General features: G+C 40.2%; 1 long non-coding RNA gene across 1 annotated transcript; it reads right to left on the bottom strand.

Moving 5' to 3' along the window:
• Positions 1-3,232: 3,232 nt before the first annotated feature.
• On the bottom strand, positions 3,233-5,198 carry LOC121643662. The gene is made up of 5 exons (XR_006011148.1): positions 4,988-5,198; positions 4,580-4,879; positions 3,771-3,920; positions 3,508-3,664; positions 3,233-3,387 (listed from the first exon to the last, which is right to left on the bottom strand). It is a non-coding gene; the product is annotated as an uncharacterized LOC121643662 (long non-coding RNA).
• Positions 5,199-25,673: the final 20,475 nt, after the last annotated feature.

The following is a 25,673-nucleotide window of genomic DNA, read 5'->3' as shown; positions in this document are numbered from 1 at the left end:
ACAAACGAGATTTAGCTTTTTAAAAATAATTTTCAGGTATTAACTAAAATAAACTAGACAGGGTTTGTTAATGAGTCTAAATGGCAGTTTGGACAGAATAGTTTTCACCACTTCTAAACTTTGTTCCTGAGCAAAGGTACATTAGACAGTCGTGGTCTTGACTCCACATTTAAAATGTTTTCATTAAAAGTTTTTTTTTTTTTTTTTTTTTTTTTTTTTTTTCTTGTTTTTAATAAAACTCAACATAACACTGTCAAAAAGGGGTAACAATTCTTATAAAATGATATTTTAAATTTGCTAGCTACTTGCAGGCAAGTTCCTACAGTACTAATTAATTTGGCATCTTATACATGTATTGTGCTGGTTCAGATAGCAGAGAACTTGTTGCATGTGTTGCACTAAGCAGGAGAATCTAAAAGGCCATATTTCAATTTCAACCAGTCAGTAATATTCTTTTTGAAATAGACTTCTATCACAAACCTCTCATTGCCTTGTGTGTAGCATTTATGATTGCCATTTTATTTTCCTCGCCAGTGTTAAATCATGTGCGAAGTCAAACCTGTCTAAGAGAAACTCCTTCATTGCAGGACATTTCTGATGAGGTTTTCAGTCATTCTATATAATAGAAGCTTGATATACTGCAACTTTTTTTAAAATCAAATCATAATAAAGAAGTTGCTTGAGATTCATTGGTAGGATTACAGTCAAAACTGGGTCTGTGGTAACGTGTTATAACTTCTCTTGCTGCCGTTCCTACAGCTTTGTTTGTGTTGGAGGAATAGCACCTTCCTCCTGATTAGTGCCATATAGCATCCACTAGATTTACTGCCAAATCAATGTAGCCTGTAGGGTTATGACATTCTTGGAGTCTAATAGTTAGAAGCCAAATTCATGTGTCATCCAATAATGTTAAATTACAGGGTGGAATCTGGAAAATGTGGACATTTCAAAATAGCCAGTGGTGGTTTTGAATGCAGCAGGATAAATCACTGACTGGATGTGATTTATGTCACTGGCTAAATGCAACACATCTGTCCAACATGGATCCCATTGTATTTCTAAATGTCTTTCACAATTTCACGTTTTTGTTTTTTTTTTTGTTTTTTTTTCTATCAGTGCTATCTTTTGGCTTTTTCTATGGTTCTTTTTATAATGAAGTTGTTCTATGTGATGATCAAAAGTTGTGATGCAGTTCCATTGTTTTTAAATATTTAATGTCTGAAATACGGATTAAAATATGTTTGAACCAGTGATCCCACTGTCTGCTTCCTTTTTCTTTTTTTTTTGTTTTTGTCATTACACACATGATATCCTACAAGAATGATTTTAAAGTTAGAACCATAGGTCAGCATATCATTTAAGAGAAACTCATTAAATAACAAGTAATGATCAGGAGAAAAGATTTAAAAAGGAAAAAAAAGAAACACCATAATGTATACAAGCCTAAAATGATTCTCTTAATAGCTGATTTTACACTCGATGAGACTCTTCTGTGAATCAGAAACACGTCTTTGAGAGGCCTTTATATACAAAGAGAGTCAAGCTAGTCCGCTTATTATTAGTAATGAACTCCTTTTTCTACATCATAGCTACTATTAGGCTACTTCACCACACATGATTAATTCATTGAATGTAGTTGCATATTAAAATTCAAGATGGAAGGAGAGGGCTGTGTGTGATAGGGGGAAAAATGACGGACCAAGGAGTGTGTGAAATTAGAAGAATGACAACAGACGAGGAATGATTGGTTAAAGCTGAAATTAAAATGTTTTCTGGGAGATAAAGCCAACCTAATTAAACATTTCCAAAAGTGAGTAAAGAGGTTCAAAGCCTCTTTACAGGCCTTTAGATATTACACTGTGTGTTTGTCCTTAGTGTGGAAACAAAGCAATACTGACAGATTTATATGTTTAACTGCCCTAGGTAACTGTAATCGAACAAGTTCAAGAGATATGACCTGACACACACACACTAACTAAAATCCCCCAACACGTCTCCATTAGTTTTAATGAAGCCAAAACCACAGTGCACAAATGCTCAAACAGAGAAGATGATCACAACTACTTTAACACATCACTTTTAAAATTCCTGAGCTGAATCTAAGCACTGAAGTGTGCTCTAACAGTGCTTCCAAATTCACTCATCTAAAACACACTGAATTTATTCTTTGTGATGTTTTCAGCGCTGCATTGAGACACTCGCTGGAAACCCGGCTGATAGAGCATGAGCTCCAGAACCCTGATGCTCGCTGCTGTCGTTATCGACTTCTACATGTGGCCTGGTGCTGTGATGAAGACAGCTCTGTGAACAGCCCAGTCAGAAAGAGGTTTAAAGTTGTGGAAAGCTTATTATAAATTCACATGTTCTTACAGATTTTATGAATAAGAAGCTGAATATTGGGCTTTTAAATGAAAGCAAAAGATTATTTGATTGTGAATACCCTAAACTTGGAATTAAAATATTCACTTTGGGGGCATAACTTAAAAGAGATTAATTCAGCTTCTTTTTTTCACAAGATGACACAATTTCCTGAGGTCAGAATAAAATTCCGTTGACATGCTTTGGTAAAAAGCCTCAATCAATCAAATTTTAATTACATGGCACTTTTTAGTCAGGGTTATATGCCACATTATCAAACAAGCAAAGGCTAGCATTTCAATTACTATTGAGAAAAAATGTGAAAAAATTACATGACAAAGTCTTGTTGAAGTAAAATTAGAATGTAAGAATTTACAGAACGTTTAGTATATATTTTTTAAACTGGACATAAAAAATGTCAGTATTTGCTTGTGCATTAATGACTAAATGATGCACATCTGGGGTTTAAATACAACAAATAAGTCCTGTTTAATTAAATAAATGAAAGTAAAGCAGGATTCAATGAGGGACGCTGTCTAAAGACCATACTGATAATGTTTTTATAGTCATAGTCAATGTTTTGATCTGCACACGTTTAACTATTTCTGTAGGCAAGAGTGATTAAAAAAAAAGGACAAAATATTGAAGGATTTTTTTGTGATATATAGCATTCTCACACACACACACACACACACACACAATGTGTGTATGTGAGAATGTAATTCCACTGCATTTGGTGCTCAATTAAAACCAAACTTAATTACTTTTTTGACTCTAACCCAAACTTCAATAAACCAAAAGCCAGATTCATTTTCATTCATTTTTATTAATCAAATAATACAATTTATGGTATGCAAAGTTGTGTAAACAAGAAACAATATGCCACACAGTTATTGCTCCTCAAGGTTAAAACACTTCATTGAAGCTGATGGTTCTAGCTCCAACACCAAGCCGGCACCGCTTCGTCTTTAGTGGGAAAGGAGCCTGTGAGTTCTAGCGAGCACCATTCCAGGTCTGTTGGCATCAAAGCTGTGACTGAATATAAGCACATAACAGGTTATTAAAAACATTGCTCAGGTTTCTCAGAGAATACAATCTTGCCCAAATCATTGTTTTATATACACATACATAGAGTTTGAATATAAATACCAGAAGTGCTGATAACTTTTAATCTGTGGGAGCTTTCGGAAGTAATGTAATTCCAGGTGTGACTGCCAATGAGTCCTGATTATCACCCTGCCATCTGCCGCTCCAACCAGCTGTGGAATGTTGAGGCGGCTCTCAGGAAAGCTATTTTCCACAGCCTCTTAATAGAAAGGACCACAGTGGAAATTAGTTAGTTTCCATGCATAACCTTGACTATAAAAATATATTTTTACAATAAATAACAAGAAATAACCTTGGTGATGTACCACGGTGTTAACTCTGGTCGTTTGATCATTTCAAAACCAAAGTCAGGAGTAAATTTGGTGTGACCAGCAATCAGAAAGTATATACTAAGGGTTGATTGAAGCTTGTGTGCATATTGGTCCAGGCTGAAGAGGATTTGAGGGAAAGTGCATCTGAAGAAGACAGAGGGAAGAAAAAGATTAGATAACATTAAAGAGGCAAAAAGCAAAATCATTTCACCACAAAGTTTGCTGGTGTGTGCTACCTGTAGACCAAAACAAAGTGTGTAATGAGCCCCACCTCCCTCTACCTCTTCTCCCCACTCACCTTGTTCACAAACAAAAGTGCAAACACACTGAGCAAAACAAACTCACTATTTTGTGAAACATGTTTAAATAACTTACTGTCAGGAGATGAGCTAGTTTTAAGTCAAATTGTAGCTTCTTTAGCTCTCGTGCTTTCCGCAGTGTCAGTTCCTGGTCATCTTCTGGTCAATGTTTCGTTCCGCTCGCTGCCATTTTGCTTTGAAAATATGCAGTGCCCTTGATCGCTGGCTAAAGTGGAGGGAGGACCGAGGGCTCCGAGAGAAGGGAGGAGGCAGAGATTCACATAAACGTGCATGAACGTCCCGCCAGACCAGCTGGTAAACACAGAGCTAGAGATTAACACAGCGAGACGGTGTGTGACGTCATACTATACTCCAGATGAAATTACACCTCTAGTTCTTCACATGGCCATTTTTAATTCCTCCAATCTAGAAAGCTGTGTGTTATTTTTATACCAGTCTTATAAATGAATAAAGGGAAAACAATCTGTGGTGTATGATAAATACCTGCTGTGCAATATCCAAGCTGTCGTACATCTTGATCTTCTTGCTCACTGATGGGGAGGGACTAAATGACAACTGAGAGTCCATGCAGGTCTTTCTGCAGGCAGCGGTCTTCTTATTGTATACAGCCCTCTCTTTTTACACAAGGTCAAGAAGATCCTGTTGTTTTTTTACTTCTTTTCCCCTGGAAGGTTTGGGCTTAGGTTAGGAGCTGGTCGTTATTCTGTTGGCACTGCCAGCAGAGATCTGTGAGAAGCTGGTTCCACAGTGCTTTGAAGCTTGATTTACAAATTGCATGTTCCCCTGAAAAGACACATATAACCCACATGTTATATTTTAAGTGTCAATGGTGTTTTTTACATTACATTAGAAGAATTTCACTGTTCTATAGAAAACCATTTTTACACATACCAAGTATCTTAGCAGATTTCAGATGCCACACTGAGGCCTTGGACACATGGTTTGATAGTAACTTAAAACCCCAGCAGCCAGGATGTCGGCCAGGCATCATGACGGGACGTGGACACAGGCTTGACCCGGGACACATGAAAAGTGGGACAGACGCTTAGGGTTCTAGGCAGGTGAAGGCGCACTGCCATGGGGTTCACCAAATTAACAATAGGAAAAGAGCTGATGGAATGGGGGGCCATTTGCAGTTCTCGACTAGAAGAGGAAGTTCCTTGAGTAGCTCCCTGGATGAGATCAAAAGCCATGTTCTTGAGGGGATGAGGGTAACGGTTCTTTGTGGTTATGTCATTTAGCCCTCTTTAGTCAATGCAAGGTCTTAGGGTCCCATCTTTCTTGTCTACAAAGAAAATCCCTGTTCCAGCATGGGTTAACGAGGGGCGTATCATTTTTGTCTTGAGCGCATCATCTATGTAATTTTTAATTACTTGGGTCTCAGGCCCAGACAGGGAGTATAATCGATCCTTAGGGGGAAGGGACCACAACTTGGCTTTATCAGAAAGCAATGAAATCATATAGGCGATCCTAGTCCATTCAGTAGGGAAGGAGAAGGGCTGCAATTCAAAGTGTATTTCACATTGTATAATGTAAAGTCTATAATGACTCTGCTCACCTGTGAAGGGGAACCAGGTGTGGTTCTTGAATTGACAAGACATGGCGAGGAGAAGAGGATCCAGGGGGTTGGAAAGAAGGGGCATCCTGTGAAGCTGTAGCTGTGGAGAGGTTTGCCAACATTAGTCATCATCTCCTTCATGTTTGACTCCAATTTGTTTATGGATTTCGCCACACATGAACGCCAGTGAGGGCGACGGGTCCATGGTGACCAGATTATACCATAACTAAAAACTTTGGAAACCACACACAGGAGCAGTTTAAAAGGAAACAGGTTATTACCAAGGAAGATGATGGTGAGTTGAGGGCTTGAAGTCGCGGTCTGATCTTGGGGAAAGAGGAGAGCTGAAAAAGAGTCCAGTGACAAGGTCAAGGAACAGGCAAATGGTCAAAACACAGACAGACAAAAGTCAAGTCTCGGTGGTCCAAAAACCAAACGTGAGTCCATATCCAGATATCCAAGGAAGCAAGAGAGATCCAACATGGGCAAGGCAAGAAGAGTAATCCTGGGACATGAACAGGTAGGCATCTTGGGACATACATAAACAGAACACTGAACTTGAACCTGGCAAGAGGCTGCTGATAATCTGGCAGAGAGGGAGAGACTGGAGAAACATGGTAGCACTTGGGAAAACACAGGTGGATTGAAACAGACTGATGAGCACAAGCAGGCCAAAGCAGGAAACAGAACAGTAATGTACACATAATTTTTCTTTTTTTTTTACTTGTCTTGTCCAGCATGGTAGCAGGCAGAATGATTGTCTGGCTGCTGTGTTGTACTGAACAAATTTGCTTTACCAAGAGGAGCTTTATGGGTAGAAGGCTCCTCTTGATAATCTGATTTTTCTTTAAATATTTAAAAAAGGAGACAAAGACACAGTAGCTAGAAGGCAACGACCTCTCAATCCAACCTAACACCAGACAAGCAACTACTACACCTGCACAGAAACACAACAGAGAATTTTTTACAGCTTGTACAGGTAAACTAAGCTGACAATCATCGGGAGTTCCAAAAAAATAACCAAAACAACAAAAAGTAAATGAATAAAATAAAATAAAAAAAACAAACATGTATCAGAACAACCAAATCTGGTAGAGAGGGAAAGACTGGAGAGTGTTTAAGTAGAGCAGTGAATAATGAGAAACAAGGTAGCACTGGGGAAAACACAGGTGGATTGAATCAGACTGAACAGAACAGTAATATACACATAATTTTTCACTTTTTTACTTGTCTTGTCCAGCATGGTAGCAGGCAGAATGATGGTCTGGCTGCTGTGTTGTACTGAACAAATTTGCTTTGCCAAGAGGAGCTTTATGGGTACAAGGCTCCTCTTGATAATCAGATTTTTCTTTAAATCTTCGAAAAGGCACAGTAGATAGAAGGACACAACCCCTCAATCCAACCTAACATCATACAAGCAACTGCTACACCTGCACAGAAAAAGCTAACAATCATCGGGAGTTCCTAAAAAATACCCCAAACAACAAAAAAATAAAAGTAAAATAAAATAAAAAAACAAAACAAACGTATCAGAACAGCCAAAAAACCAAACAAACGTATCAGAACAACCAAAGTACCAGAAACACACAAAAAGAAAACCTAATGCTCGATGTAGAAGACGGATACGCAGATGGGCGGACAGATTAATCCTCGTCGGATACGCATGTTTTCAGGAATCCTAACTATCTGTCGCTTGGCGCAGAAGATGGAGCACTATCACCGGAAATTGTGGGGGCTTATAAGATTTTTTTATCTGGTCGAGACCTCACACGTGAAGATAAAAAATCGGGCATTTAACAGTTTTGATCATAATGTGTGTGGTGTGCTCCGATAAGCTAATCACAGAACAACACACACATAAACGATGTTGTCCCGCAAGTGATCTACAATCTAGTCCTCCAAGCCGGACGCCTCACGTGACCAGACATCATCTAACAAAAATGTAGAAGAAGAACCATTGCAACAACCGGCAAAAAACGAAGAACAAGTACAGTAACAACCGGAAAACACCCAGCATCCCAAAACCTCTGCCCTTTTCCAGGACCATGCTTCTGCAGAGGACCAGTAGCTCATTAGAAATTCGCCTCTGAGTTGTGGGCAGAGTCAGCGCTGCTCAGTGATTATCGCTGAGGGAAATGCAGATCTGTTTCCAGAAGCAGAATCGGACAGTCTGTGATCTCCAACTTGATGTTTGTCTACTGGGGAGAGAGAAAAAAAACACTACAAATGTAAGTGTCGCTGCAGTGTTTTTGTATGTTTGTTTTTGGCAGCTGACATATATTGTTTTGTTTGCATGGTTGTGGTTTGTGACATGCGGGCTGTGCAGGTTGCGTTTGTCAGCTGCAAAGGGACAATTTTGTTATATATATTACTTTTCTCGCGAGATTTGTATACACAACCATAAGTGACTGTGAGGCTTGCACAGGCAGAGAATGCATTAAGGCCTTGAACTGAGAGATTCGCAGCAACTCGGTTGGTTTGCTAACTGTGAAAGGTATTTGGCAATTATTGTTTTAAGGTTTCTGTAAATCCGAAATATATGGTGTTCTAATTATTGCACATGTTAATATAGAATGCACAAGACTAAGAATACTCTCCCAAGACCTCCGAAGTGGCAGGCGGCCACGAGGTAACTTTATTTTGATGTAACGCATGGGTTAATTGTGAGTTGATAATGTGCCTAAAGCTGTTGTATTTTATTTTTGTAGTTTTCACGGCGTTCAATAAATCAAGGCAGAGCGCCCGTCTCGAAGAAGCCGTGCCTGTGTTGTCATTTCGGAGTAACAACAAAGTTATTAATTTAGTGTGTGTATTCTCCTGGTGAGTGGACCGACCAGTAACTCGAACGGTCAAGATATATTGCGGACGAGTTGTTTGATACGCGCTACATTGACAGCCAGCTGACATTGAAAATTGTCATGGAAAAGATTAAATGTAAATCCAGAGTAGGGGTGGGCAATATCATATTGTTCGCGATAATACCGGTATAGTTTTTCACACCAGAAGAAAATGTAATATCACACGATCACACGTTTCCAGGCCGATGACATGTTTAACACAGCACAGTGTCACTTCGTAGAGCTCAGCTGGTCAAGTGAACAACAACATGATGACATTAAACTGGGACCAGAACTGATGTAAACAACATGATGACGTTAAACTGGGACCAGAACTGATGCAAACAACATGATGACGTTAAACTGGGACTAGAACTGATGTAAACAACACGATGACGTTATACTGGGACCAGAACTGATGTAAACAACACGATGGACGTTAAATTGGGACCAGAACTGATGGACGTTAAACTGGGACCAGAACTGATGTAAACAACACAGTGACGTTAAACTGGGACCAGAACTGATGTAAACAACACAATGACGTTAAACTGGGACCAGAACTGATGTAAACAACACAATGACGTTAAACTGGGACCAGAACTGATGTAAACAACATAATGACGTTAAACTGGGACCAGAACTGATGTAAACAACATGATGACGTTAAACTGGGACCAGAACTGATGGACGTTAAACTGGGACCAGACCTGCTGTAAACAACATGATGATGTTAAACTGGGACCAGAACTGATGTAAACAACATGATGACATTAAACTGGGACCAGAACTGATGTAAACAACACCATGACGTTAAACTAGGACCAGAACTGATGTAAACAACATGATGACGTTAAGCTGGGACCAGAACTGATGCAAACAACATGATGACGTTAAACTGGGACCAGAACTGATGTAAACAGAGCTGAATTTTTACAGAGGCTGTTACTTCTTGTTTGGCCAAAGACATCAATATTGTCTATGATATCGTTATCGAGATATTTTGGAAAATATTGCCATTTCATTTTTGGCCGATATTGCCTACCCCTAATCCAGAGGAGTGAAATTTGCCAGAGGCTTAACAACCTCATGATGCATTTCAAAGTTTGAAATGTTTGGTTTCATTCAGTTCAGTGAAGCTAGAACTTTGAGTTTATTTTAAATGTTTTTTTTCTACTTATCATTTATGCTTCAAATAAAGAAACAGTTTTATAAACTTCACTATTCGCAATAACTGAAATAACCAACCATGTCTATGTGTAATGATCAAAAGGCAGTTTTTAAAATGTATTAAAATGAGCTGCTGAGAGCGGCGTTGTAAAAGTCAGGGCGCAGCTAAATCTTTTGCGGGTGCAACCAAATTAAAAAGTTGGTGAGGGTGTGCATGAGATCTCGGTGATAAAGGATACATTGTGGAAAATGAGTCAGTAGAACGGATTGCGTAAACGTAGTGTAAAGAGAAACGTGTTCGTCTACTGTTTCATCTTCCCCAAGATCTTGTTGAGAGGAATCCTGTCTTTTTCCGGAACAACCCTGTTCCACAGGTCCAGGAATCCATCCTGACGGGACAGATTGTCGAGCATAATCCTTCCATGGCGCCGGACATTTGGGTCACCATCCAGGGACATCCTACTGACAGCAGTGATGAAACGTTCAGCAAAGGTCTTCCCTGCTGTCATGATATTGTCTTCTCCAATTATATTTAGTAGCTGATGGAGGTGCTGTGCCATGCTCCTCCTAACTGCATTACAAAGGTGACTGTAAAAAGACAACAGTGGATAATGGTTAGACAGATTGTTCAAGTCCTTGATATTATTTACTTTAAAAGATGCTGATTATACATTTTCTAAACAAATTGTGTATATTTTTCTCATACTTACTTCAAACCAGTGTTGAGTAGAGCAGTAATAACTCTGTCCGGGCTGCAGCCCTGTACCAGTGCATCCAGGGCGAGGGTAACCCGTTGGTGAATGAAGGCCATGGTGGTCTGGGCAAACTTCAGCAGCAGGACCCGGCATGTCCCCTCTGCCTCAGGGTCCATGAGCTTCCCCAGGTGAAAGTGGAGATCTGCTATGGTGACAATTGCAGAACTGGCCACAGTAGTGCGCTGGTTTTTAACCTGGAGGAGAAAAAAGAACATTAGTCAATGCTAGCATTACCAACTGAGGTAAAGCAAATGCATGTACAAAAAGACAAATAATCAATTACAACAAAAACAAATGTTTACATACCTCTTCTGTAAGGAGAAGACAAACATGGTGCAGTTTGGTCTTCAGCAGGTCCGGATGGTTCTGTGCCAGATCTCTAACACTTTTCATGCCTTGTAATTTCTTCTCCCTGTGTTTGATGATAAACAATATATTGTTAGATTGCTTTCACTGGTATTGAGACTATTAGACTTTAGTTTTCTGTGGGTTATACTGTACATTGTATTTTTATAATGAGTGTGTTGTTACTTACCAGTCATCTGAACTGAGCTGCTTGATGCAAAGGGAAAGGCTGTTTCCCTTAATGGTCACTGGCTGATTGTCTTTCTTCACCACTTCGCTTTCAACTTTAGGGAGGTGGATGGTTCTCCCACAGCGAGGTGCTCTTTGCTTGGACGGGGCAGGTGTAGTTGGAGGTGCGGGCACCAGGACCATCTTTCGTGAAGGAGTAGGAGCTCTTGGCGGTGGAGCCTGGATGGGCATGAATCGCTTCATATTTTCCAGGATCTGATTCATTTTAACTGAAGGTGACTGGAGTCTGTATCCAGCAACTATCTTGCTTGGTTCTGTAAATAACAAAATACTCAGGTTAGTGATAGTTCAATGTAGCTGCTGTATTCCCACCTAAAACTGCATCACATGTCAGAAAATGTCTGGTGAAACCAGTGAGGGAAACCTTAAGGATTAAAAACTGTGAACTTACCTGTTCCAAACTTGTAAACTGGGAGACGAGATCTTTCCCTTCTTACAAGTGGAGGAGGAGGAGGACAAGGGATAAAAGGAATCTGGTCTGTGATTTTCAGCTTAGTGGTGTCCACAGAGTGAATGAAGGGGTCTGGGTTTGGCCTTCTGGGCCTGTGTGTGTCCACAGAGCGAACGAAGTGGTCTGGGTTTGGCCTTCTGGGCCTGTGTGTGTCCACAGAGCGAACGAAGTGGTCTGGGTTTGGCCTTCTGGGCCTGTATGTGTCCACAGAGTGAATTAAGGGGTCTGGGTTTGGCCTTCTGGGCCTGTGTGTGTCCACAGAGTGAATTAAGGGGTCTGGGTTTGGCCTTCTGGGACTGTGTGTGTCCACAGAGCGAATGAAGGGGCCTGGGCTAGGTTCTCTGTCTTGGTCTTCCAACTCGTACTTGACGTTATATCTCCTATCTTTCACATGTGAAGGAGCTACATCCAAGTTGTGCCTGATCCTCTCTGGTCTCTCAGAGGATTTACTGCTTTGTGATGAAGAAACTGAGGGCTTAGGTGTTGGTCTCTGGGTGGAAAGGCCCAGTCTTTGCATAACAGTGTGCTCATGGGCAGTTTGTGCAGCGCACATTCTCTCTGCACGCTGATTTTGTGCAGTCCTTTGAGCCTGTTCAGCTTTATTAATTTCCTGCCTTCTGGCCCTAATGTCTGAGACGATCGATCTGCTTTTAGTCTCCGGTTCCTGTAAAACATATATGTTAGTTAGTTTAGGTGGACATAATTACATAAGCTATATTCATATTAATACTAGTTGATGGACTTGAATATAAGACATTAACATTCTATACAATTAATACAGTAACATCTAATTAAATCATAATTAACAATCTATGTAATCTTCCTGGACCTGACCAGAGGGGACAGAAAAAGAAGAAAGACAGCAAAAAGAAGCAAAAGGAAAAGCAGAAAGAAAAAAGAGGAGACAAAAACTGTAAAAAAAAAAAAAGTACTGAAGAAGCTGTGTGCACTTATGCCCAAGATGATATTGTGTGATGAAATCATATACTTATGCCCAAGTTGATATTATGTGATGAAATCATGCACTTATGACCAAGTTGATATTGTGTGATCGTGATCCTGTATTTAAATAAAATGACTAAAAAAAAAAAAAAAAAAAAAAAAAAAAAAAACTTATATGCACTGCACTAGCACTAAATGACAGCACCTGGGTCCAACTGGACTCAAAAGCGGTCTGACTATCACTTAATTATGACGTCCCATCTTGTTTGAATTCATGCTTGTGTTCTTCTTACTCTCAAATGTAAGTCGCTTTGGATAAAAGCGTCTGCTAAATGACTGTAGAATAGAATAGAATAGAATAACGCCACAGAAAAAGGCAACAATCCTTCAATACACACTGTCACCCGTCTGCTACATTTGTACATAAACACACCAGCAAACGTCCTCTGACTTTTACAGAAAAACAGAGCTACCAGAAGAGTTCTCAAATAATAACCAAATCAAAAAGACACATCACAAACGTATCACAACAACAACCAGATACTAACTCACAGAAAAAAAAATCTCAGCCCTCAGCAGCAACCAAGCTACCCCACCCCGAAGATGACCCAGCCCCACACAGAGGGTGGCAGGGGAGAACCCCAGCCAGAGCCCCCCGCCATCTTAGGGTACAGGCCCCAGTGGGCCAAGATCACCATTGCCCTCCCCCACCCTCCACCTACTCCAATCTCCACCCCATGTAACCCCACACTCACACCCTCCCCTGTGCTTTACCTGATTTCATACAGATTTTGCCAGATTTTCAAACGGTTTGGTTTATTACAAAAGTTACTAATGTGGCTATAATTCTGGGTACTTGATCATGTTGAAATTGCAGCTTTTGTCTTTGAAAAATGACTGAAACGTGCAGCATGGTTGTGTTCTCCATGAGAAGGCACAGTGAGGCTCATAGCCAGCAAGTTCCAGACAATCACAGCCCTTCAGACTGCTGGAGGACCTGTACATTGTACAGAAGAGGATCGGGTTGGAGGATGTTTTTGCTAAAAACTTGTTTGAAACTTGCCATATATATTTTAAAAACTGAAAATCAAATCTAAGGTCTTGTGATGCATTTTTTCCATTTTTGTTCTGAGCACATTTTGAAAAATGGATAACTGTTTTGGTTAGGTTTAGAAAAATGAGGAAAACAAGCAGTTTTTATGTTTTAATTTTAAGTTTTAAAGGAACAAAGGAAATGCCTGAAAGTATACCAACCCAATGGATGTTGCCTGTATTTAAAATAAGTTTTTCTCTACAATAGGGAGGATGGAGTTGGTTACTTACGTTGTAGTCGAAAACAAGGCGATTGTTGACCCTCTGCCGATGCGGCAAGGTGTTTTTTCTTTCAGAAAAATCCATGAGTGTCACAGATTTCCAAAACCGTGTAAAAAAAACGCTTTCTAAACTAAAGAGGTGCTTTCTCTCCAAATGTCTAACTGAAATGGAATTCTGTACAGCTCTGACAGAATTTTCATACATTCTTAGAACATTCAGTTGGCATGGAGACTTATGTCACTTAAGTATGCAAATTAGATTGTTACTTTGATATTTGGGAGGAAAAATCTTTAAATTAAAACTTAATTTTCATCATTTTTTTAACACAAAACTAAATGTAAAACCAAGATCTTTACAGACTGCAAATGTAAGAAATATATAAACTCTAAAAATTAATGACATCATTAAACATCTGGTAAGTAATAAGTATAAAATAAAGATGGGTCAAATAGAATTAACTTGACTGAAAATTTTTGTGTCCATCCCAAAATGTGTCATGGTGCATGCATATAGAGAGTATGATTGTGTTAAAAGATTATGCAGCCTTCTGAATGTGAAGGCTAATAATGAAGTTGGCAGTGGTGTTGGTCTTAGTGTAAAAGCAGGAAAAAGAAGAAAGACAGCAAAACGAAGCAAAATGGAAAGCAGAAAGAAAAAAGAGGAGACAAAAACACCACAGAAAAAAGGCAACAAGCCTTCAATCCACACTGTCACCAGTCTGCTACATTTGTACATAAACACACCAGCAAACGTCCTCTGACTGTTACAGAAAAACAGAGCTGCCAGAAGAGTTCTCAAATAATAACCAAATCAAAAAGACACATCACAAACGTATCACAACAACAACCAGATACTAACTCACAGAAAAAAAAATCTCTTAGAGTATAAACCCGCTGGACAACTCAGTGACTGTCAGCATGCAGACGATGAGGAATAAGAAGTGATCAGTGATGAGGAGTGGTGAGTGAGATCACCACCATGCCTCTATGGAGGCTAGAGGAAGACCAGGGTAGCCCAGAGACCCGGGCCCTCAGCAGCAACCCAAGCTACCCCACCCCGAAGATGACCCAGCCCCACCCAGAGGGTGGCAGGGGAGAACCCCAACCAGAGCCCCCCGTCGTCTTAGGGTACAGGTCCCAGTGGGCCAAGGCCGGCAACCGCCATCCAGGGCGGCCCGAGCGAAGGGTCCAGGGCCCCAGGAGCCCAGAGGCAGCCTAGCCTCCTATACCTAGGAGAACCGGGCCCCCCAGACAGCACCCACCCTGATGTGCCAACCGCACACCCCAGGAACCAGGGTGCCATTGCCCTCCCCCACCCTCCACCTACTCCAATCTCCACCCCATGTAACCCCACACTCACACCCTCCCCTGTGCTTTACCTGATTTCATACAGATTTTGCCAGATTTTCAAACGGTTTGGTTTATTACAAAAGTTATTAATGTGGCTATAATTCTGGGTACTTGATCATGTTGAAATTGCAGCTTTTGTCTTTGAAAAATGACTGAAACGTGCAGCATGGTTGTGTTCTCCATGAGAAGGCACAGTGAGGCTCATAGCCAGCAAGTTCCAGACAATCACAGCCCTTCAGACAGCTGGAGGACCTGTACATTGTACAGAAGAGGATCGGGTTGGAGGATGTTTTTGCTGGAGGAGCACATCAGCTGCACACAGTATGGTGTAGATAGTTACCACCATATGCTGCTGACATTAGTTGCGTGTTTTTTAAGTTAAAGCTGCACCACATTGCCAAGATGACTCCACCTAGCTCCAGAGAAACACCATGCACCAGAAGCTCAACACAACAGTCCTGTTAAAAGGGTTTTAGCCAAGCCATGTTTTTTTTAGGTTGTTTGTGTATATATCTCCATGTAAATATCTCTACAATAGTGTAGTTCTCTGTACAGGGTGGGGATTTCAACAAGCTGCATTCCTGGATGTATATGTGTAAATCATTTTGTTTTCCAAATAAATTTTATGTCCAAGATTTTACAGACATTGAAGAGAATGCAAATAAAGTATTATAATGTGTTATGATAATAGAAATATTACTAATATAATAAAATAATTTCAATTATTACATGTTTATACTAAACATGTCCAAAACTGTGTTTAACTCATTTGATAACTGTCATACATGGATATAAAAACTTGTTTGAAACTTGCCATATATATTTTAAAAACTGAAAATCAAATCTAAGGGCTTGTGATGCATTTTTTCCATTTTTGTTCTGAGCACATTTTGAAAAATGGATAACTTTTTTGGTTAGGTTTAGAAAAATGAGGGAAATAAGCAGTTTTTATGTTTTAATTTTAAGTTTTAAAGGAACAAAGGAAATGCCTGAAAGTATACCAACCCAATGGATGTTGCCTGTATTTAAAATAAGTTTTTCTCTACAATAGGGAGGATGGAGTTGGTTACTTACGTTGTAGTCGAAAACAAGGCGATTGTTGACCCTCTGCCGATGCGGCAAGGTGTTTTTTCTTTCAGAAAAATCCATGTGTCACAGATTTCCAAAACCGTGTTAAAAAAAAAACGCTTTCTAAACTAAAGAGGTGCTTTCTCTCCAAATGTTTAACTGAAATGGAATTCTGTACAGCTCTGACAGAATTTTCATACATTCTTAGAACATTCAGTTGGCATGGAGACTTATGTCACAATGCAAATTAGATTGTTACTTTGATATTTGGGGGGAAAAATCTTTAAATTAAAACTTAATTTTCATCATTTTTTTAACACAAAACTAAATGTAAAACCAAGATCTTTACAGACTGCAAATGTAAGAAATATATAAACTCTAAAAATTAACGACATCATTAAACATCTGGTAAGTAATAAGTATAAAATAAAGATGGGTCAAATAGAATTAACTTGACTGAAAATTTTTGTGTCCATCCCAAAATTTGTCATGGTGCATGCATATAGAGAGTATGATTGTGTTAAAAGATTATGCAGCCTTCTGAATGTGAAGGCTAATAATGAAGTTGGCAGTGGTGTTGGTCTTAGTGTAAAAGCAGGAAAAAGAAGAAAGACAGCAAAAAGAAGCAAAAGGAAAAGCAGAAAGAAAAAAGAGGAGACAAAAACACCACAGAAAAAAGGCAACAAGCCTTCAATCCACACTGTCACCAGTCTGCTACATTTGTACATAAACACACCAGCAAACGTCCTCTGACTGTTACAGAAAAACAGAGCTGCCAGAAGAGTTCTCAAATAATAACCAAATCAAAAAGACACATCACAAACGTATCACAACAACAACCAGATACTAACTCACAGAAAAAAATCTCTTAGAGTATAAACCCGCTGGACAACTCAGTGACTGTCAGCATGCAGACGATGAGGAATAAGAAGTGATCAGTGATGAGGAGTGGTGAGTGAGATCATGCAAATGCCACCACGCCTCTATGGAGGCTAGAGGAAGACCAGGGTAGCCCAGAGACCCGGGCCCTCAGCAGCAACCCAAGCTACCCCACCCCGAAGATGACCCAGCCCCACCCAGAGGGTGGCAGGGGAGAACCCCAACCAGAGCCCCCCGTCGTCTTAGGGTACAGGCCCCAGTGGGCCAAGGCCGGCAACCGCCATCCAGGGCGGCCCGAGCGAAGGGTCCAGGGCCCCAGGAGCCCAGAGGCAGCCTAGCCTCCTATACCTAGGAGAACCGGGCCCCCCAGACAGCACCCACCCTGATGTGCCAGCCGCACACCCCAGGAACCAGGGTGCCTATGCCCTCCCCCACCCTCCACCTACTCCAATCTCCACCCCATGTAACCCCACACTCACACCCTCCCCTGTGCTTTACCTGATTTCATACAGATTTTGCCGGATTTTCAAACGGTTTGGTTTATTACAAAAGTTATTAATGTGGCTATAATTCTGGGTACTTGATCATGTTGAAATTGCAGCTTTTGTCTTTGAAAAATGACTGAAACGTGCAGCATGGTTGTGTTCTCCATGAGAAGGCACAGTGAGGCTCATAGCCAGCAAGTTCCAGACAATCACAGCCCTTCAGACAGCTGGAGGACCTGTACATTGTACAGAAGAGGATCGGGTTGGAGGATGTTTTTGCTGGAGGAGCACATCAGCTGCACACAGTATGGTGTAGATAGTTACCACCATATGCTGCTGACATTAGTTGCGTGTTTTTTAAGTTAAAGCTGCACCACATTGCCAAGATGACTCCACCTAGCTCCAGAGAAACACCATGCACCAGAAGCTCAACACAACAGTCCTGTTAAAAGGGTTTTAGCCAAGCCATGTTTTTTTTAGGTTGTTTGTGTATATATCTCCATGTAAATATCTCTACAATAGTGTAGTTCTCTGTACAGGGTGGGGATTTCAACAAGCTGCATTCCTGGATGTATATGTGTAAATCATTTTGTTTTCCAAATAAATTTTATGTCCAAGATTTTACAGACATTGAAGAGAATGCAAATAAAGTATTATAATGTGTTATGATAATAGAAATATTACTAATATAATAAAATAATTTCAATTATTACATGTTTATACTAAACATGTCCAAAACTGTGTTTAACTCATTTGATAACTGTCATACATGGATATAAAAACTTGTTTGAAACTTGCCATATATATTTTAAAAACTGAAAATCAAATCTAAGGGCTTGTGATGCATTTTTTCCATTTTTGTTCTGAGCACATTTTGAAAAATGGATAACTTTTTTGGTTAGGTTTAGAAAAATGAGGGAAATAAGCAGTTTTTATGTTTTAATTTTAAGTTTTAAAGGAACAAAGGAAATGCCTGAAAGTATACCAACCCAATGGATGTTGCCTGTATTTAAAATAAGTTTTTCTCTACAATAGGGAGGATGGAGTTGGTTACTTACGTTGTAGTCGAAAACAAGGCGATTGTTGACCCTCTGCCGATGCGGCAAGGTGTTTTTTCTTTCAGAAAAATCCATGTGTCACAGATTTCCAAAACCGTGTTAAAAAAAAAACGCTTTCTAAACTAAAGAGGTGCTTTCTCTCCAAATGTCTAACTGAAATGGAATTCTGTACAGCTCTGACAGAATTTTCATACATTCTTAGAACATTCAGTTGGCATGGAGACTTATGTCACAATGCAAATTAGATTGTTACTTTGATATTTGGGGGGAAAAATCTTTAAATTAAAACTTAATTTTCATCATTTTTTTACACAAAACTAAATGTAAAACCAAGTGCTTTACAGACTGCAAATGTAAGAAATATATAAACTCTAAAAATTAACGACATCATTAAACATCTGGTAAGTAATAAGTATAAAATAAAGATGGGTCAAATAGAATTAACTTGACTGAAAATTTTTGTGTCCATCCCAAAATTTGTCATGGTGCATGCATATAGAGAGTATGATTGTGTTAAAAGATTATGCAGCCTTCTGAATGTGAAGGCTAATAATGAAGTTGGCAGTGGTGTTGGTCTTAGTGTAAAAGCAGGAAAAAGAAGAAAGACAGCAAAAAGAAGCAAAAGGAAAAGCAGAAAGAAAAAAGAGGAGACAAAAACACCACAGAAAAAAGGCAACAAGCCTTCAATCCACACTGTCACCAGTCTGCTACATTTGTACATAAACACACCAGCAAACGTCCTCTGACTGTTACAGAAAAACAGAGCTGCCAGAAGAGTTCTCAAATAATAACCAAATCAAAAAGACACATCACAAACGTATCACAACAACAACCAGATACTAACTCACAGAAAAAAATCTCTTAGAGTATAAACCCGCTGGACAACTCAGTGACTGTCAGCATGCAGACGATGAGGAATAAGAAGTGATCAGTGATGAGGAGTGGTGAGTGAGATCATGCAAATGCCACCACGCCTCTATGGAGGCTAGAGGAAGACCAGGGTAGCCCAGAGACCCGGGCCCTCAGCAGCAACCCAAGCTACCCCACCCCGAAGATGACCCAGCCCCACCCAGAGGGTGGCAGGGGAGAACCCCAACCAGAGCCCCCCGTCGTCTTAGGGTACAGGCCCCAGTGGGCCAAGGCCGGCAACCGCCATCCAGGGCGGCCCGAGCGAAGGGTCCAGGGCCCCAGGAGCCCAGAGGCAGCCTAGCCTCCTATACCTAGGAGAACCGGGCCCCCCAGACAGCACCCACCCTGATGTGCCAGCCGCACACCCCAGGAACCAGGGTGCCTATGCCCTCCCCCACCCTCCACCTACTCCAATCTCCACCCCATGTAACCCCACACTCACACCCTCCCCTGTGCTTTACCTGATTTCATACAGATTTTGCCGGATTTTCAAACGGTTTGGTTTATTACAAAAGTTATTAATGTGGCTATAATTCTGGGTACTTGATCATGTTGAAATTGCAGCTTTTGTCTTTGAAAAATGACTGAAACGTGCAGCATGGTTGTGTTCTCCATGAGAAGGCACAGTGAGGCTCATAGCCAGCAAGTTCCAGACAATCACAGCCCTTCAGACAGCTGGAGGACCTGTACATTGTACAGAAGAGGATCGGGTTGGAGGATGTTTTTGCTGGAGGAGCACATCAGCTGCACACAGTATGGTGTAGATAGTTACCACCATATGCTGCTGACATTAGTTGCGTGTTTTTTAAGTTAAAGCTGCACCACATTGCCAAGATGACTCCACCTAGCTCCAGAGAAACACCATGCACCAGAAGCTCAACACAACAGTCCTGTTAAAAGGGTTTTAGCCAAGCCATGTTTTTTTTAGGTTGTTTGTGTATATATCTCCATGTAAATATCTCTACAATAGTGTAGTTCTCTGTACAGGGTGGGGATTTCAACAAGCTGCATTCCTGGATGTATATGTGTAAATCATTTTGTTTTCCAAATAAATTTTATGTCCAAGATTTTACAGACATTGAAGAGAATGCAAATAAAGTATTATAATGTGTTATGATAATAGAAATATTACTAATATAATAAAATAATTTCAATTATTACATGTTTATACTAAACATGTCCAAAACTGTGTTTAACTCATTTGATAACTGTCATACATGGATATAAAAACTTGTTTGAAACTTGCCATATATATTTTAAAAACTGAAAATCAAATCTAAGGGCTTGTGATGCATTTTTTCCATTTTTGTTCTGAGCACATTTTGAAAAATGGATAACTTTTTTGGTTAGGTTTAGAAAAATGAGGGAAATAAGCAGTTTTTATGTTTTAATTTTAAGTTTTAAAGGAACAAAGGAAATGCCTGAAAGTATACCAACCCAATGGATGTTGCCTGTATTTAAAATAAGTTTTTCTCTACAATAGGGAGGATGGAGTTGGTTACTTACGTTGTAGTCGAAAACAAGGCGATTGTTGACCCTCTGCCGATGCGGCAAGGTGTTTTTTCTTTCAGAAAAATCCATGTGTCACAGATTTCCAAAACCGTGTTAAAAAAAAACGCTTTCTAAACTAAAGAGGTGCTTTCTCTCCAAATGTCTAACTGAAATGGAATTCTGTACAGCTCTGACAGAATTTTCATACATTCTTAGAACATTCAGTTGGCATGGAGACTTATGTCACAATGCAAATTAGATTGTTACTTTGATATTTGGGGGGAAAAATCTTTAAATTAAAACTTAATTTTCATCATTTTTTTACACAAAACTAAATGTAAAACCAAGTGCTTTACAGACTGCAAATGTAAGAAATATATAAACTCTAAAAATTAACGACATCATTAAACATCTGGTAAGTAATAAGTATAAAATAAAGATGGGTCAAATAGAATTAACTTGACTGAAAATTTTTGTGTCCATCCCAAAATTTGTCATGGTGCATGCATATAGAGAGTATGACTGTGGTATAAACAGGTTTTTTTTTTTTGTTTCTTTTCTTTTTTTTTTTTTGTCCTGTCCAGCATCATAGCAGCAAAATGATAATCTAGTTGCTGTATTGTGCTTAACAAATTTGCTCTGCCAAGGGGAAGCCTATGGGTAAGGCTCATCTTGATAATTTTATTCATTTATTTATTTATTTACTTTGAATCACGGAATCTATGTAATCTTGCTGGACCTGACCGGAGGGGACAGAAAAAGATGGAAAATAGCAAAAAGATGCAACAGGGAAAGAAGAAAGGAGACAAAAACATCACAGACAGAAGGAAACGACCCTTCAATCCACACAATCACCAGACAACAAACTGTTACACCTGTACATGAACACACCAGAAAATTTCCTACAACTTTTACAAAAAAAACAAAAACAATTAGAGCTGCTAGTCATTAAGAGTTTTTAAATAATAACCAAATCAAAAAGACATATCATAAAAGAAGCATAACAGTGACCAGATACTAACTCACAGGAAAAATAAAAAGAAGAATTATCTCTTAGTATAAAAACCTACTGGACAACTCAGTGACTGTGTCAGCATGCAGAGGATGAGGAATAAGGAGTGATCAGTGATGAAGAGTGGTGAGTGAGCAGCCCCGGAGCACCAACCCAAGCTACCCCACCATGAAGACGACTCCAGCCCCACCCGATGGGCGGCCAGCACACACCCGATGTTCCAGCTGCACACCCCAGGAAACCAGGGCGCCATCGACCCCCTCCCCCCACCGCCCACCTACTCCAATCTGCACCCCATATAACCCCACACATTCACACCCTCCCCTGTGCCATCTCAGTCATGTCAAACATAACCCACCCACCATGCCCTGTGGGGGACACCCCAGGCAGACCAGAGGACAGCAAGCCCCAAGAGCTCCCCCCCCCCCCGACCCAGCACCAACACCTGACCCAGCAGCCCACTAGTGCAGCCACCCCGGGTCCCGGCCCCTGGGGCAACCACCTCCCTCCGCTCGCCCCAGCCACACCCAGGGGAAACAGGGGTGTGCGAGGTCCCCATTACCCTCTCCCTCCCCACTCCTGACTGTTTATGTAGTGTGTGTTGATTGCAATTAAAATTGAGGGGCAGTGACCGCAATGTGCCTGGAGCCTAAGTGGCCCCACCCTACATGCACCACATGACACGCCCCCCACGTGTTGTTTGTGTGTTGTGTTTCTTGTGTTTTTGTGTCTAAGTGCAATTAAAACTGAGGGGCGAGTCACCATGGGGTGCATCCGAGGAGACAACTGAATGGCCACCTCCGCTCCACCCCGCATGGCGTGCACACCTCCCAACTCCCTACATGTGTGTGTGTGTGAGAGAGAGAGAGAGAGTGAGAGAGAGACAGAGAGAGCAGGAAATAAGTGGGGTCTGGGGTTGTAAGTCCAGAGGGAACTTCCCTCTTGATGTTGAGCCTCTAGTGGCATTAGGCACCCCCGCTCCCCGGGACTTCCCCCAGGGCAAGACAGGCCAGGAGAGGCCACCCCCCACGACTGGGCCATACAGGGACCGCAGGCAATGAGCCGCCCACGACCCCAGAAGGTACCCATCCCCCACATGCCTAATGGGGAATGAGAGGATGGGGAGGACAGCGGCAGAGCCCAGACCCACGGCACACCACCCCCAGGCCTCCCCAGGCCCGCCCATATAAAATCTAATCCATTATTAGTAGTAGTATATCAAGAACCACCACACTATTAGGGCTGTCAAATGATTAAAATTTTTAATCAGATTAATCAAAGTTTTCAAATTAATCACATTTCAAATCATTTCAAAATGATTAATCACCATTTGCAGCTATGCCTGAAATTTGCCTGTTTTTATTGTATTGTTTAACAGAAAGAGCCAATGCTACAAATATTTGCTGTTAACTGAACTTCTCTTGGGTAAACATCAAATGTCCAAAGGTCAGTAAATGCAGTATGTAATGTACTTATATATATATATATATATATATATATATATATATATATATATATTTTTTTTTTTCTACCTGCACTTTAACCTACTTTTAATTTGCATCAGCAAGCAGTACAAAACAATATTTAATTAATTCATCATTCATTTATATATATATTTATATATATAGATATATATATATATATATACACACATATCCGCCTACTAGCGTGTGATGCTGTGAGTGAAGTGAAACTCGGCTGCAACGACATGCGGAAGAAGTTGTAATGTGCAGTTTCTCAGCCTCAGGACACTCCTGGGCAGCAACGACTCTGGAAATGCACATAATAGGTCACTGTGCCATCATATGAGTTCGGAAGGCATCCGGAAATTAAATGAAGTGAAAATTATTAATTCCAGAAGTAAATGCAACTAAGCTTACCCACTTTGGTTCTGGTTAAACTGGTGAACAGGGCCAGTTTGCAACAAAGCATAGAGGTTTTGAATTATTTTTTAATCAAAATCGCTATTTCAAATGTAGTTAGCATATCACAAAGGAATACAATTAATTTTTACATAACACTGAACCAAGTTTTAAACCTGTATAGACTCCACGGTTTTACGAATCCACTCGCATCAGATGCAATTCATGTCGTTTTTGTTGTGCAACAAGTCAGAGTGGTCAAACGTTCTCTTTTACCCAACATGTTTTCTTTTTGAGAGTTCAAAAGTGTGTCCAGTCAGGATTTTAAAAAAAAGTACCAGGATTTTGCTCTGTCTCAGCCTACATTACATGTGTGTTGCGTTCATTTTCTACACTTGCTTTTAATTATCCACTCTCTCTCAAGGCTACCGCAGTACTACGAGGACAGAGTAACTGGGTGTTTGTGCAAAACTGCGGAAAAAGTGGCCTCTCCCTCTTCAACAGCTGCATTTCCATTATAGTTTTACACAAAATAAAAGCAATATTTCTAAAATTAGTACTATTGTTGTTGTTTGAGTACTACTGCAATTTGCAGATGTTTCTATTGATTGATGTTTAGCACCGGGGCGTTGCGAGGCATAAAGCTCTACTAGGACACATGCCCCCTACCATGTATCCCCTGTCTCCCATACACACACACACACACAAACACAGCTTTGTGCCACAGCCACATTCCTATAGAAATACTAATTGAGATATTGAGTGTAAGAACATTTAACATGAACACTTTCAACATGCTCTTGCTACGTGTTTGAGTTGAAAATATATCTTTTCCTGTCTGAATGATCCGAATTAATGTATGATAAATATGTCAAAATTAATCATAGCATTTATACTGGGGCACAGATTTATACTGGGGCACGTGCCCCAATAAATGGGGTCTGGCTACGCTATGTTTTAGCTCATTAGCCATTATTCTCTTATATTATATCTCGTACTGCGAGATTCCACTGAAGATGGAGATTTAATTCCTTATAAACCTCTGCATTTTGCACATTTTTTTCTTTAATTATCTGTAAAAAGATTCCCATCTTCTCCGTCCAAACATACCACACCATCTGTACAGGAAATGAACAGGTCACATGACCCCCTACATCAGTGTAGTAAATAAGAAAAAAGTGTTTCCATTACACTTTTGCAACATACTTCTATATGGACATGTCTGAAAAACCATCTCATGAGAGGGTAAAAACTTTTTCATGATATGAGGTTTTTTGAAATTTAGGGATTTCCATTGCCAGTTTTTACTGCGACATTTGGGTTTTGCGTAATTCTATAAGTAATGGAAACACAGGCATAATCTCAGATGGGGTTTGCACCCGTGGGCCTGTCAGACTTTTCCTGGTGGGAGGGTTTAACACCTTTATAGGACAAGGCAAAGATGAGGTAGGCTACATGTTTAATCATATGACAGCTACACTTGGCAGCAAAGTCACGTTTTTAAACTTCAAACTAATTTTCCAAAAATGCAGAGGACAGAAAAAAAATCCAACTACTGAAATGTCCTGAGGAGCTGAATAAAGACAGTTTAACTGAATTGAGTCGCACTAAATATTCTTCATATAAATTCATGTGGCCGAAGGCCTTTAAGAAGAATCTTTACAAGATGTAATGATAGAAGAGCGGAGACATGGCCTTCAGAAGCAAAATATTTATTATAAGCAGTAATTATTAAAAATTATAACAAAATCAAAATAAAATGGATTCAACCTGTGCCGGTCTGGGTGATGAACTTCTATAGATCCACCATTGGAAACAGCTTAATCTGGACCCCCTAAAAGAA

Source organism: Melanotaenia boesemani, chromosome 7, assembly GCF_017639745.1.
Source record: "Melanotaenia boesemani isolate fMelBoe1 chromosome 7, fMelBoe1.pri, whole genome shotgun sequence".
Lineage (NCBI taxonomy): Eukaryota > Metazoa > Chordata > Actinopteri > Atheriniformes > Melanotaeniidae > Melanotaenia > Melanotaenia boesemani.
The sequence above is the reverse complement of the archived record's forward strand: the minus strand, read 5'-3'. Positions and strand labels throughout refer to the sequence as shown.